Raw genomic sequence first — 11,861 nt, 5'->3', positions numbered from 1 at the left:
GTTTATTCTGCGGAAGAGAAGAATGAGGGGGATTTGATAGCTGCTTTCAACTACCTGAAAGAGGGTTCTAAAGAGGATGGATCTAGACTGTTCTCAGTGGTAGCAGATGACAGAACAAGGAGTAATGGTCTCAAGTTGCAGTGGGGGAGGTTTAGGTTGGATATTAGGAAAAACGTTTTCACTAGGACGGTGGTGAAACACTGGAATACGCTACCGGGGGCGGGGGAGCCGTGGAATTTCCTTCCTTAGAAGTTTTTAAGGTGATGCTTGACAAAGCCCTGGCTGGGATGATTTAGTTGGGGATTGGTCCTGCTTTGAACAGAGGGTTGGACAAGATGACCTCCTGAGGTCCCTTCCAACTCTGATATGCTATGATTCTATGATACTCCCCGGCACGTACTTCAGGAAGTGAGGGCTGCTTTGCCGCCTGCTGCTCGGGTTAACTTGACCGGGTCCTGCACAAGGGCGCGCCCTGCCTACCCTCCAACCCAGGTCCTCTGGACCTTTTCATCAGGCCCCTGCTCTGTGGACCTGACCGCCCTCCCCCCCCCCCTTCACCGTGAGCCGGCTGCACGATCTGAAGCCCGTCCGTTTCCATACCGCACCAAGGAAACATCTATACATGCTTGTGCTCCACACCCTTCACGCCCTCACCCTCGTGTCCCGCCTTGATACAAAATGTCAGGACCTCCTGTCAGCTTTGGAGGGTGAGGAGCCCCAGTGGGCCAGCCTATACTCCACCCTGGTCCCGAGGCCTGCAGAGATATCAGTTGGTGGCTCCTTCATGGAGCTGTGAGCACGGTCGTGTACTTGGCGCAGTTCACCACTATCCCGGACACCTGCCTCTTTTGCGGCGTGAGGGAAACCCTGGAACACATATACTTGGAGAGTGCCAGGCTGCAGCCCCTATTCCGGCTCCTCACAGATATTTTGTTATGCTTTTGGTTTCACTTTTCCCCTCACCTTCTTATTTATGCACTCCCTATCCATGGCCCCACAACATCAAGGGACCTCCTGGTCAACCTCCTCCTAGCCCTGGCTAAAGTGGCCATCTATAAAACCAGGGTGAGGATGTTGGCTGATGGAGTCTCCTGTGACTGTGAGGCCTATTTCCGATCCTCCGTCGGTTCACGTATCCAGGCAGAGTTCCTCTGGGCTGCATCCAGTGACTCCTTTGATGCCTTTAAGGAGCAGTGGGTGCTGTCCAGGGTTCTCTGCTCAGTGTCCCCATCTGGTTCCCTTCATTTGACCCTTTGACTGCACTCCTGTCCCTGTTATTTCATTAGTTGTCCCCCGTACTCATTTGGTTTCCAGGTCCTGTGGATCCCCCTCTTAGGCTGCGGGGGGATCCTTTAGCAGTGGGCAGGCTTTGCCTGCCCATTTCCTGGATCCCAATACGATCACTTTCCTGTAGCCATGTGGTCTGACACTATCACACCATCTTAAAATTTGTTTCTTTATCTGGTAGTATTGGGTACTATTAGGACAGGGTGGCCTTCTTAACAGCTTAATACTACATTGTTTTAATTTAATTTAGATGACTGTGAGATGTAACCTTGTATTGATGCTGCCTCTGGCAGAACACAACTGAAAGTATCAATTCAGGACAAATTGCTTAGAGTAGGGCAGTTACAGCCCAAGGCTGGGTTTTCTTTACTATTAAGGCACACCAAACCAGCCAAACAGAGAGGACTTCAGTCTCATCCCCCTGGCTAACCGGAAGTCATACAAGCAATTCCCTCAGACACTCCAGTTTCCCAATATCACCACCAGTGCCACTAATTATATGGACAAATGGTTATGAAAACTAATATGCCAGTAAAAGAAAAAAGGTTCTCCCGATCCCAAAGGACCAAGCCCCAGACCCAGGTCAATAGACAAGTGAGATCTTACCCACAAATCACACTCTTGCCAGTCCTTTAGAATCTAAAATCTAAAGGTTTATTCATAAAAAAGAAATATAGATGAGAGCTAAAATTGGTCAAATGGAATCAATTACATAGAGTAATGGCAAAGTTCTTGGTTCAGGCTTGTAGCACTGATGGAATAAACTGCAGGCTCAAATCAAGTCTCTGGAGTACATCCACAGCTTGGATGGGTCATTCAGTCCTTTGTTCAGAGCTTTAGTGTAGCAAACTTTCTCTAGAGATAAGAAGCAGGACTGAAGACCAGACAGAGAGGTTTCCAGGGCCTTTTTTATCCTCTGCCATGTGGAAGGGGACCTTTGTTTTTACTGTGGAAAATCACAACAGCAAGATGGAGTTTGGAGTCACATGAGCAAGTCACATGTCCATGCATGACTCAGGTTGCAGGCGCCATTGCTCACATGCTACCCTGAACATCCCAGGAAGGCTCCTCAGATGTGGACTGGAGTCTTCCAAGGTCCATTGTCAGTTAAATGTTTCTTGATGGGGCATTTTCTCAGAGTAGTCCTTTCTCAAGAAGCCAACCAAATGCCTCACCGATGCTACTTAGAAACAAACACATTGAAATACAAGCACATAGCCAATATTCATAACTTCAAATACAAAAATGATACACACATACGGACAGCGTAATCATAACCAGCAAATTACAACCTTTCCATAGACCACTTATGTGACCTCTTTTGTACAAGATTTGGTGCCACTATAAGACCTTGGTTGCAAAAATGATCTATACAGTCACAGTTCATATTAATAATGTCACAAACCTTCTGCTTTTTAGTACATGGCTGCTGCTGTCCTAATGTGGCTGTAGACAAAGGCCTCAGACCTTACAAATGGCTACAGGAAAAGGCCTTATTCTTCCACCTGAGTGACATAGTTTGTACCGCTGTAAGTCTGTAGTATAGACCTGGCCTCAGCCACGTGGACAGAGCAGTGCATGGGGCTTAATAAAGTCCCATTTGTTTAACTAAATCTTCATTCAGCTTCTCTTTGTGAACGAAATCTCCACCAGCTCCTCACAACCACCTGACTGCCCGTGACAGCCTCATTCCTCCGAGTACTTCAGTGTATGACCGGGGAAGAGGGCAGACAGCCCATTTCTTCACCTGGGTAGGGCTGAGGAGAAGGGAGGTGGGAGACATGGGGTCAGGAAGAGAGGAGACTTATAGGTATAGAGGGCTGGTATAAGGGGGATACAGAGAGGTGGCAACACCCCAAAGCCTCCTCTCCCCAGGGTAGAAACCCCACAGCCCCTTCCATTGGCAGGAAAGGGAAAGGAAGCTGCCTCCAAAGACTCAAGATGAGAGAACAGACTTGCCATCCTCCCCTAAACATGGAGGAGAGGGCTAGCAGGCCCCTGGACTGGCTACCACCCAAGAGGCCATCTGCAGGGTAGGGAGGGAGGATGGTTGTATGCCTCCCGGAGGGGACTGGATGCTACTCCAACCTTCAAACTTTTAGTGAACCTTCTAATTAAGCAACTTCTATTAAAAACCACTACAGTACTTTACCAGAATGTGCACACTGGCCCCTAGTGCTGGGGCCTAGAAGCCCATCTCAATCACACAACTGGTCCTGGAAAAAGGTTACATGTTGGCAACTATTGGGCTGGGGTATGGGGGAAAATATTGTGTATTTCCTCCAAACTCAATCAGAACCAAAGAGCTCCCACTCCATGCAGCTGCAGCATGGGATGTGACTAATAAAGCACATATTAGCATCCTAACCTGAGAATAAGCAGGGGAATATATATCCCCAAAAGGTGTCTTGTTCTGGAAATTTATAAGTGTCTGAAAACAGAGGCATATAATGACAGTGTTTCCTTCATCCTAATAGCATTGCTATCACAGTGGTATAGTTGAGGCTAAGATTGTGTCATAGTTATTTTTAGTAAAAGTCACGGACATGTCATGGGCAATAAACAAAAATTCATGGATGAAGTGAGCTGTAGCTCACGAAAGCTTATGCTCTAATAAATTTGTTAGTCTCTAAGGTGCCACAAGTACTCCTTTTCTTTTCGTGATCTGTCTGTGACTTTGGCTGCTGCAGCTCCATGGTTTCCCCTGCCACCGTGGTGGCTGGGAGCTGTGGGGTTCCCCCTCTGCCTGTGGCAGCTGGAAGCTACAGGGTGACCGTATTTCCCAAAGAGAATATGGAACACCCCCAGCCACTCATCCCAAGGCATCCCCTTCCCCCTGCATGAGGTCACCACCCTGAGGAGGGCCCCCTCAGGAGTCTGTCGCCTGTCACTGGAATCCTGCCAGGGCCCTGCTGACTGCTAGCTCCAGAGTCCCGCAGTCCCAGGGGCTGAAACCTAGAATGTCACCGAGATCTCTGGAAGTCACGGATTCCATGACTTAGTTATAGTCTAAGCCATGCCTACTGGTGTGACACTCTGTCCCCCTCTAGTCGCAGCTAGCTCAGCTACAGATTGATGAACCTGCTGCAGCCTTGGCTACTAGAGATATATCTTTTAGCTCATGCAGTAGGTCTCCTGCATTAAGGTCCAAATACACTGTTGGGGTAAAATCTTGTTTTGGTATGTTTCTCCTCTAGTCTCCATCTTGTTTTACTAAAACAATAACTAGGACTCCATTTTGGTTGCCCTCCTTTACGGAGAGTTTCCTGCCCCTCTTTCCTGCCTTTTTCAAATTAGAGAACAGGAAAGGCAAGAAGTGCTTAAACATGTGATTGCGTAGTCTGCTGCTCGGGGATGTCCATCTTAGTGACAGTCAGTGTCTCCCACATTACCAGCCTGTGGAAGGAGTTCTAGCTAGGCCAGGACTGTAGTGTATGGTACTAGGTTCCATTTGTGTCATACACGGCATGCATCCATTTCCATTTCCACCTGCGAGTTCGCATACCACCACTCAGGATGATGCCTAGGGGATAGAGGACAGAAGAAAGAAGGGGAAAGCCACTTACCTGGTGATCATCATTGTGACGCTCTGTACTTGAGGGGAACACCGTACACCCCCGTGTTCATCTTTATAAAAAGATTGTGTGGTATCCAATGCAAAGTTTATCATGCTGGGTGTCTTCGGAAGGCTCATGATGCACTGAGCGTGGTTGTTATAGTGATGTTATAGTAATTGTTACAGTAATGTTATAGTAAGGTTATAGGTTATAATTTCAGGTATATAGTTATGAGGCTGAAAATGTATCCTCATGGCTTAAAGAAAGCCCAGGCAGAAACTCTTCAAGAACAGAGAGGCAGTTCACACCTCATCAGGGCAGGTATGGGACAAACCAGCCCAGTCTCACAGGAACAAAGGATGCTGGCCTAGGCAGCAACAAAGATCTGTTAGACTCTCCAGGGAGACACCCCCCCTCCCAGGATCATAGAATATCAGGGTTGGAAGGGACCTCAGGATGTCATCTAGTCCAACCTCCTGCTCAAAGCAGGACCAATCCCCAACTAAATCATCCCAGCCAAGGCTTTGTCAGGCCTGACCTTAAAAAACTTCAAAGGAAGGAGATTCCACCACCTCCTTAGGTAATGCATTCCAGTGCTTCACCATCCTCCCAGTGAAAAATATTTTCCTAATATCCAACCTAAACCTCCCACACTGCAACTTGAGATCATTACTCCTTGTTCTGTTATCTGCTACCACTGAGAACAGTCTAGATCCATCCTCTTTGGAACCCCCTTTCAGGTAGTTGAAAGCAGCTATCAAATCCCACCTCATTCTTCTCTTCCGCAGACAAAACAATCCTAGTTCCCTCAGCCTCTCCTCAGAAGTCATGTGTTCCAGTCCCCTAATCATTTTTGTTGCCCTCCACTGGACACTTTCCTATTTTTTCACATCCTTCTTGTAGTGTGGGGCCCAAAACTGCACACAGTACTTCCTTTGGTCAGTTTGGGACAGTGATGAGGTAATGCTTACCTGACTCTGAAGGGGAGAAGGAGGCAAAGCCAAGAGGGAAGTAAGGACATGATAAAAGGGAGAGACATTTGCCATGCTCTCTCTCTCTCTTCCACCTACATCTACAGACACCACACCAAGCAACTGAAGTGCTGATCAAAGGGGAGAGTCTGGCTGAAGAGCAACCAGCCAGCCTGTGGTGAGAAGTATCTAAGTTTGTAAGGGCACTGAAAGTATTAAGATCAGCTTAGAATGCGTTTTGCTTTTATTTCATTTGACCAAATCTGACTTGTGCTTTGACTTATAATCACTTTAAATCTATCTTTTATAGTTAATAAATTAGTTTGTTTATTCTACCTGAAGCAGTGTGTTTGGTTTGAAGCATGTCGGAGACTCCCCTTGGGATAACAAACCTGGTACACAACAATTTCTTTGTTAAATTGATGAACTCATATAAGCTTGCAGCGTCCAGTGGGCATAACTGGATACTGCAAGACGGAGGTTCCTAGAGTTGTGTCTGGGACTGGAGATATTGGAGATAGTGTCATTCAGTTGCACAGTCCAAGGATGGTGTGTGTGAACAGCCCAGGAGTGGGGGTTCTCACAGCAGAGCAAGGTAAGGCTGGCTCCCAGAGTCAAGGATTGGAGAGGCCTAGCAGATCACCGGTCCAGATAACACCAGAGGGGAACATCACAATCGAGTCCTGTTCCAGTGTGTTCCAATGTTCCTGTGGTCCAGCATTTCCAGTCTTCCTTGATTCTGTCCAGGATTCCAGAACCATCCTCATCACACGGTCAGGATTTGTCCCGTGGGACAGTCGGGGTCCATCACTTGGACAGTTGGGGTTCATGCTTAGGACAAGGAGAGAGATGGTACTATAGTTTCCTTTTATTGTCTTTTGGTTATCCCAGTGTATCAGGTTTGTGAGCTCTGGACTTCAAGTCCATTTCCATCCTACGAACAACTGAGCCATTTGTTTTACCTGTGCTTTTGTTATTACTTGTGCTTATGTTATTTAGCTTTGCAACAAGCATTCTGTTTGAGACCACGTTGGTCTAATAAATCTTGTTGTATTTGCACCTTACCCTGTTGATTTCATTCTTAACTACCCTGGGGACAGATTGTTACCAGATGTGCCTGTTACTTTGGGGTATGCTCATTTATTAGGGTTACTCTTCTGGCGGGGGCAGGGGGGATAGTTCTGTAATTCTATTAATGTACTGCTTTTGTCACTTGTGTGTTCATATGGAGCTCTACTTCTCCCTTCTGCAAGTCCGCTCCCAATGGAGCTATCCTGCAGGACCTAGGTTCCCCAGGGTAGATGACCCCCCCCCACACACACACAGTAACGGAGCAAGTCTGAGTGGACCGGGTCAATCAGCACTCTCAAGCTGACCCCCTTATATGTCCCTGTACTCAATGGGCTGAATCAAGCAGCACTTTCAAGCTGCCACCCTTATGTGCCAAAGGTATTGCACTGGAATAGAGTAAGCCTGAGCAGGCTGAGTTGAACAGCATTGCCAGGCTGCCACCCTTATATTACCCTGTACTCAGTGGACTGCGTCAAGCAGCGCTTTCAAGCAGCCACCCTTATATGCCCATAGACTCAGTAGTCTGGGTCAAGCAGCACTTCCAAGATGTCACCCTCGTATGTCACAGGTTCAGCACGTCCTTATCCCCACTTTCACATCACAATTATACTGGTAGTAACCCACTTGATGAGCAAACCCCACAGTATTTTTGGGCACTACAGGGATCTTTAGCTCAGGTAAGAGAAGTGTTGCTGCAGAGTAAAATGGGGAAGCTGAAAACACAAAAGAGTAAAGTTCAGAGAGAGAGAGAGAAGCAACCAGCTTAATCATAAAAGTTATTTATTGAATAATAGTGATCACTACACAAGAAGGGCTAAACAAACATAACAGTTACATTATTAAAGGTTAATACCTGAGGTTGAAAAGAAAACAAAGAGAGAGAGAGGAAGAGATCTCACCCACTCCATGATGCTTGAACTGGTCAGGGTTCCCAGGTGATGGTGGTAGCTCAGGGTCTTGAGTGCTGGAGACAGGCAGAGTCCCCAGCACAATCAGTCAGGAGCTGGAGTCCCAGTGAAATCGATGCAGAGTTTGGGTCCATGCATCAGAACACTTACTTGAACATAGGTAGGGGTTTTTGTAGAGAAAATACAATGGTTCAAGGGAGAATGTCACACCCCAATGGCCCCCTCCCTCAAGGGGTCCCCTGGGGAAGGCAGATCAGCATTGTATATTGCTAATGCTGTTGCAAGCATTGCAGGATATTTTGGGAATGGACAAAGTTGTGAGTGAGTGTGCAATGGAAGATTCTTTTGCAGGCTGCAAAAGGCCAAAGGGGGAAGGAGAAAGAGAGCAGAGAACGGGTTAACACTCCAGTCCAAGGTCAGGGTGCCAGACAAAAAATTATCTCACCCAGCCACAGCCAGCCATGAGAAAAGAAAAAGTACACTGAACCAGGGCTGCAGAGGTGGCAAACACCAGCAAGACAACGAGCGGGGGAGCAGAGCTTCGCGTCCCTGGAGCCGTTGTGTTTTGGGAAAGAGGAGAAGACCACAGAAAGCCGGTTTGGACTGGCACAAAGAGCACCAGGAACAGAGGTCGCAGAATGGAACACCCCCAAAGGAGCCCAGGACTTAAAACTGTCCTGAGAGCTGAAGCAATTCGGAGATCACAGCAGACCCCGGATGACCTGGGCCCAGGATAGAAATCCCATCCATCCTTCCCCCTCTTCTTCTTATATTCCACCCAGGCTTGGCCAGCCTCAGGTAGAGTGTGTGTGAGTATGAAAGTGGATTAGGGCTTGGGGCACTAATGCTTTCTTCCTTCCTCTGAGTGACGTGCGGAGCACCCATCACATTTCGCTGTTATTTTATTATTTTATCAATAAACCTTTAAAATTTAGACACTTGGTCATCTACTCCCTTAACGATCCTGTGGCCTCAACCTGATCAACCGATGCCTCAGGCAGATTGGTAACAAAAATCTGTTGCAGTTTTGGTGACGAATGTGTGTGGGGGGGGGAGACCTGCGGAGTGCACCAACTGCTTTGCCCTTGGTATTTCATGTTTTCTCTGTCTAGCACTGTTGGTATTGCATGTTGGGGATTTTATGATTAGAGGTGAGCCCCACCCTCAGTCGTAGTATGACAGAGAACCGGAGGGAGGTTTAGCATTCCTCTCCCCACCCTGGTTGGTGGGGGAAGGGTGAAGATGGGTCTACCCCCGGTCATAGAAGTACCGGGCAATAGGAGGAGGACTTTGAAATCCTCACTCCAAGCGATGGGGACAATCCTCAGTGCATACACCTGCAGTCATAGTATGACTGAGTAGAAAGAGGAGAGCTTTGGGGTTTCTCACTCAGCTCGAGAGGGGCACTTGCAGAGGAGAGCTTTGGGGTTTCTCACTCAGCCTGGGAAGGGTTGTGGTGTATGCATCCTCAGTGGGATCAGACCGAGTAGTACAGAGAGAGGCTTAGCGTCTCTTCCTCCCACCCCTCAAAGGGGGGGGTGAGCATTGTAATCCCCGATGCCAGTGTGAGCAATGTGAAATCTCAAGTGATTAAAAGACCTTCAGAGTGGTACTAAGGGATAAGGGATTTTGACAGCATGTTCAGGAAACAGATGGGTACAGCTGCGGACTTGGGAGTCCCTCAGTCATGGGCAATGGCATCAACGATGGGTTTAAGGCCGGATGTACAGGCATTAGGGAGTGCGGACACGGTAGTCCAGCTGCCCGGTTAGCTGGCGTCGTGGGAGGCAGGTGGACCTGATGCCTGAGCCACGGAGGAGGCAGCAAAGAGGGACGGGACCCTGCTGCCTCTTTCAAAGGGAAGTGAGGACCTCTCCCAGCTGGAGAGGGCTCTCACCAAAGTGGGATACAATCCCTGGGGTTCTGTGCGGAGCTTCAGAGGGGCATGCATACTTGGTAGGATTTATTAGACCTGTATGCCGAGTATGAAAAGCAGAAGGGTTTTTACCTGGGGCGGCTGTGGGATTAATTTGGACTGCAGCAGCCACGTGGTATCAAATGTTGTCGGGACAAAAAGAGGAGTTGGGCAGAAGGGAAGAGTTGTGCACCCGATAGCTGGTGGAAATGGAGCAACTGAAGCGCAGATCACTAACCAGGCTGCAACCCAAGTCTATGCCCAGGACAAGTTGCAAGCCTTGAGACAGGACTTCCAGGTGGAAAAGGCGGAACGCACCCACCTGAAAGCTTTGGCTAAGAAAGTACCAGTCCTTCAAGTACTTGTCAAAAGATTTAACCATTCGTGTTCAGCATATGCTGCTATGGCAGTGTGCCCGCCATGAAAAGGAAATTAAACAGTTAAGCCGTCAATTGGCTGTGCGTTCGGTCCAGGTGGCGAGCCTCACGGGGGATGAATCGGGTGACCCTTGTGAGGGCTTTGATCTCTTCCTTTGTGAGGATCCTCAATTTTGAGTGGAACCTTGTTGCACCCCTATAGTGGCCCTCAATAAGACCAAGGAGAGGTCCAGCAGGTGAAGGAGGAGAAGGTCGTATGTATGGCATCCCCAACTATGAGGAGAGCACCCTGTGGGGTGATTATGAAGAGGAAAGGGACCAGGAGGGGTGGGTGCTAATTAAGGAGCCCACGTTCCTTGCTAAATTGGTAGTGGAACAAAGCCTGTGCCCATGGAAAGGGACAGTGCAGCGAGAAAAAAAGGATCGGGCACAGACAAGCAGGCAGGCAGCAGATAAAGAAATTGGAAAACAGGTTGGAAGCCTTTAGGAGTAAAGGAAGCAGTAAGTACAGGCATGGGAAATTCAGATCCCTGAAATAGTACTTGGAATGGTAAAATCTGAGTTGATGAAGGTGTCATTTTGGGAGATAAGCAAGTGATTTAAGGAAAGAGAGTGAGAAGTTAACTCTGCAAAGAATGGGGGGAATTAAGCAGTTAAACATTGGAAAAGTGTTAAAAAGGAAAAGTGTTAAAGAAAAAGAAAATTCTTGGTTTCTTTCCAGCCATTCTGAAGGAAAAATGGGCCTTTTTCCAAAGGAATGTCTGTAAATAATCCAGGCAAAGAGACTATCTAACTAAAATCATTTGACTATGAACAATTTAGTCAAACTCGCTAAAAGAATATAAGGGGGTTCTATTGGAACCTGACTGCCCCAAATGTACAAAGGGAATGTAATTTATATACAGCTATGTAAAAACAGATCAGAGTATGTTGCAGAAGAGGTAAAAGAAATGCAAACATACCATGCTATTTAATTACAATCCTATTAGGGCTCCAAAGGGAGCCATAATAGGTTGTGTTTTCTTTTTCAGATTTTTGTATGTTTTAAAAGCAGGAGTTAAAAGTGAACAGTAATCAAAGCTCTGGTGAAAGTTGGTTGTGTCCCTTTTAAGACAGAGTCTCTGAGCTGCTAATGGCTTTGAATCCAAAAGCAAGCCAGAAAGCACCTGTGTTAATGCAAATTACCTAACTGATAAAGGTAGACGCCATTGAAACCTGACCTGCCTATAGAACAAACACAGGAAAATATGGGGGTAATTCCTCTGTTTTGCCTGTAATCAGCAAGGGTATTTGTAAAAGAAAAAAATATTTTAAGCAATAATCTGCCACCCCCAAAGGGATAGAAATAAGTTTTTCTTGTCTTTCAGAACAACAGGAGAAGCTGATGTTTTGACAAAAAATATGTTTTGTCTTGTTTTGTTTGTCTTGTTGCTAGCACTGTTGTGTATTAAATGTTGTAGGGAAACCTCCTCAGGTAGCAGACACCATATTAGGAGAAATTGGTTTTGGAGCAGGGATTATAAATACTGTAGACCTGGAGATGATTAAGAATAAATTAAACTCTCTGTTCCAGCTACAGGACAGCCTAATTCAGAAACAAATGGAAATAAAAATAACCCATACTACTATAGCTGTGGGATGTACTGAAATGCTGATACTTGCTTTGTTCACCTTGGAACACAAAATGTTTTGGGAAATATCAGAAAACACTAAGGTTTTGATACACTTGCTAAAGCAAAGAAAAAGCTCACTGTTTGGTATATTAATATGAATGG

General features: G+C 46.9%; 1 long non-coding RNA gene across 1 annotated transcript; it reads left to right on the top strand.

Moving 5' to 3' along the window:
• The first annotated feature begins 7,609 nt into the window (after positions 1–7,609).
• On the top strand, positions 7,610–11,450 carry LOC122456906. Its single transcript, XR_006276071.1, has 3 exons — positions 7,610–7,620; positions 8,266–8,270; positions 10,704–11,450. It is a non-coding gene; the product is annotated as an uncharacterized LOC122456906 (long non-coding RNA).
• Positions 11,451–11,861: the final 411 nt, after the last annotated feature.

This window comes from Dermochelys coriacea, chromosome 16 (genome assembly GCF_009764565.3).
Source record: "Dermochelys coriacea isolate rDerCor1 chromosome 16, rDerCor1.pri.v4, whole genome shotgun sequence".
Lineage (NCBI taxonomy): Eukaryota > Metazoa > Chordata > Testudines > Dermochelyidae > Dermochelys > Dermochelys coriacea.
The sequence above is the reverse complement of the archived record's forward strand: the minus strand, read 5'-3'. Positions and strand labels throughout refer to the sequence as shown.